Source organism: Austrofundulus limnaeus, unplaced genomic scaffold, assembly GCF_001266775.1.
Source record: "Austrofundulus limnaeus strain Quisiro unplaced genomic scaffold, Austrofundulus_limnaeus-1.0 Scaffold6, whole genome shotgun sequence".
NCBI lineage: Eukaryota > Metazoa > Chordata > Actinopteri > Cyprinodontiformes > Rivulidae > Austrofundulus > Austrofundulus limnaeus.
Window position 1 is genome coordinate 2,307,639 of NW_013952408.1, and position 3,519 is coordinate 2,311,157.

The 3,519-nt window shown below is 39.7% G+C and overlaps 1 long non-coding RNA gene across 1 annotated transcript in view; it reads right to left on the reverse strand.

The window, feature by feature from the left end:
- LOC106533887 (uncharacterized) overlaps positions 1 to 1,120 on the reverse strand; it is a 5,331-nt gene extending 4,211 nt beyond the window's left edge. Inside the window, exons 1-2 of the long non-coding RNA XR_001312298.1 lie at positions 1,025 to 1,120; positions 681 to 791 (exon numbers count right to left, since the gene is read on the reverse strand). This is a non-coding gene — a long non-coding RNA (uncharacterized LOC106533887). The remainder of the gene's footprint in view (positions 1 to 680; positions 792 to 1,024) is intronic.
- Between the last annotated feature and the right edge of the window lie 2,399 nt (positions 1,121 to 3,519).

A 3,519-nucleotide genomic window follows, 5' to 3' on the forward strand; every position in this document is an offset into this window, starting at 1 on the left:
CTGTCTCCCTCTCTCTCTGTCTCTCTCTGTCTCTCTCTCTCTCTCTCTCTCTCTCTCTCTCTCCCTCCCTCTCTCCCTCCCTGTTTCTGTCTCTTTCTCTCCCTCCCTGTTTCTGTCTCTCTCTCTCCCTCCCTGTTTCTGTCTCTCTCTCTCCCTCCCTGTTTCTGTCTCTCTCTCTCCCTCCCTGTTTCTGTCTCTCTCTCTGTCTCTCCGTCTCCCTCTCTCTCTCTCTCTCTCTCTCTCTCTCTCTCTCTCTCACTGTCTCTCACTGTCTCTCACTGTCTCTCTCTCTCTCACTGTCTCTGTCTCTCTCTCTCTGTCTCCCTCTCTCTCTGTCTCTCCCTGTTTCTGTCTCTTTCTCTCCCTCCCTGTTTCTGTCTCTCTCTCTCCCTCCCTGTTTCTGTCTCTCTCTCTGTCTCTCCGTCTCCCTCTCTCTCTCTCTCTCTCTCTCTCTCTCTCTCTCTCTCTCTCTCTCTCCTTTCTTTGGTTAAGTCATTTTCAGAGCACCGGTGGCTGGCGCCTGGAGAAGTCTGAGGAGCAAGAGGAATTCTCACAAGCTGTTTGGCAGAGAGCCTTTGTTCTAGTAACATAGCACATCAGGTTTAGAACATACATGCACAGGCAAAAATTATTTGCATAATCGGCACATGTTTTGAGCTGAGCCAACAATAAGAGCCTACCAAAAATCATTCAGTCAGGAATCTTATCACATCGTCCATCAGTTTTGTTTTAAATGCTTGCTCAGCTGATTTTTGCAGAATCCTGGATTGTGAGGTTTCAAATTGGTGCATCTAAAAGCAAAGGGAGAAGAGTTTTTAGGTAATGTTAGGATCTGGAGTGAGAATGGGATATTTTAAAGGGGCAATTAAGAAGCATAACACAGCTCCAAAAAATAAACTCAATAACTTTTCCCTGAACAAGATTATATAGTAGCTGAGTTTCAGATGTTACAATAAAGCACATTTGTGGCAAATTTATGAAATCACTTCTAACTCAAGGTGCATGTCAGATTTGTTTCATTTACCTGGTTTGGAATAACCGTCATTGCTGTTTATGAGAGGTCCTATGCACAACACAAAAACAGATTCAGTTGATGCGCTGTGATGACACTTTTTATCCCTCTGAGCTAAATCACCATCACTCCCCCTACTGTACAAAAAGCAAACAATTCTCAAATTTAAATCTCTGAAATAAGCAGAGGTGTATAAAGTATTTGGAAAAACAAAAACACGAAGTCAAAGTAAAACAAAAATGGAAAATTACTTTGGTAAAAAAAATGAATTCCACCAGTAAGAAAAATATTTAAGTAAAAGTCATAAAACTGCTCACAATAATCAGGAAAGTAAAAGTAYTTTTACACATGCCAAAAAAGTAGTGTTGGAATTACTTAACTAATTTATGTCAGTTGGTTCCACTAAATTGATTTGAGTAAGTATAAAGCAATTTACAAAAAAAAAAAAAAACCTCTATTTGCTAAACTCAGTCTAGTGGAACCAGTTGACAATACTTGGTTAAGTAAATTCAACAGTACTTTTTTAGAGTGTATGAACAATTCTTTTAAGATGAGTTCCTGACATATTTAAGTTTGTAGTGTGTAAAAAGGTGTTTCATTTTAAAGTAAYGAAGTAAAATGTATATATTTTTAATGTAACAAAATAAAAGTAAAAGTTTTAAATAAAAAAATTATAGATCCTCAAAAAATTACCTAATGTAACAAAGTAAATGTGCTTTGTTGCTATACACCTCTGTAAATAGGTGAGTTTCATCACTGTTGTGGACTCAACAACAGGAATGACCCACAGATCAGAGAACTTAGACAAATTTATTTTGTTATGATTTTTAAATAAATTTCTTCTATCAAAGTTAGGCAGCAGCAGCAACAATGATTCCTGTCTGTTTTGTGACTTTGTTTCTCCTTTGTGAGAGACATTTGTTCTCCTTCTTCAGATATACAATACTTCAATGGCGCTTTGACAGCCCTCATTTTCCTCTCAGTCCCAGCATGTTGTCTGCGTCTTGCACTTTGACAGCCTCTACTGTAGGTATTCCTGCAAACATGGAGGAATGCATGAGAAATATAGCTGGGAATGCTACTTGAAATTCATACCAACCAACAAAGAAGGCAGTCACGAGTCTTTCACAAAGCTCCAAACCAACATTGCAGCGATCTCACTCATCAATATTCCTGCTCTGTTTTCAGCCCAGAGTTTCATGAAACGAAGCAAAGTAAATGTTGCATTGCCTGTAATGACATAGTGCTGTCTGGCTGCTCTGCCCTCCAGGAACATATAGCCTCTACTGAAACCAACCACTATCAAGCTGTGGTTTTTTGGTGTACTCAAGGGGTGAAGGGATATTCAAACTTTTAGCATTGGTTAAAAATAGCTTTCCTTCTCTTTAAAAAAAAAGAAAGGCCCTGCTAATAATTGCAGCTTTGTGCTGGCTGCCCAAAGCGTCTGGTCTAAGTATGTGTCATTTTTTAGGAGGAGCCTGGGAATCTGTAGACGCCACGCTTGCTGCCCAGAATTAGAACCATGGGAATGATTGAAGAGGTATTTTTTTGTGTGTGTGGGCCAGTAACCTGGAACTAGCCAGCTCCAGGATTAGACTGCATCCCTTGCTCCTTTTGCGGCTGTTGAGCCAGGCATAACTCACTCAGTGGCTGGTTCGCCAAAAACAGATGATTTTATAGTAACACAGAAATGACTGGGTACACAATGAGGTCAGGGAATCCTGAACTGACATGTCATATCTCGCACAGACACAATATCACAAAGCAAGAAAGAGTTTGACTGGCTTGTCATGGATGAGCAAAAATGTCTAAAAAAGTAGACTATTAAAAGGCAGCACCTAATATTTTGTTACATCCAGTGTCTAAAATGCGGATTGCAATTAACTAATTAGCTAACTGAGTTAAAAATGGAATCACCCTTTACTGCTGATAACAGTTCAGATCTTCTCATCAGGTTTCATTGTAAAATTGAGCTTCAGTAGTAAAACAAATTCCTCAGCCTAACAAGCTAAAAGCAACAGTATACCTCCACTCCGTATCTTTGCGAAAGAAAACAGGTGCAGACGTGTGAAATGTGTCAGGTAGAAAACCATCATATAATCACCCAGCTGAGGAAGAAAAGTTGCAGCTTCTGTTAACTTAGCTAAAGATTAGCTTTTTTAAACAGAGAGAGGTGTTCGAGGGAGACAAACTGGTTAATGAGTGTATTTAGACAGGGACTTGTCAGGCCTTTAGAGTTTAACCTTAAAAAGGTGAAACACATTTTCTGAACAGAGCATGTGCTTCTATTTGCAAGATGTCAAGTCCTTGAAGGCCACTATCCTGCATGTTTTAGATGTTTCTCTGCTCCAACACACCTGGTTTGAAAGAGTGGGTGATTAGCAGGCTTCTGTAGAATTTGAAAAGGGGATTCAATCACTGAATCAGGTTGTTTACATCAACTGTATATAGCCTTCTGGTCCACACTCCATTCCAGTAGGTGGCGGTAATGCCCTAATAGCAGTTTA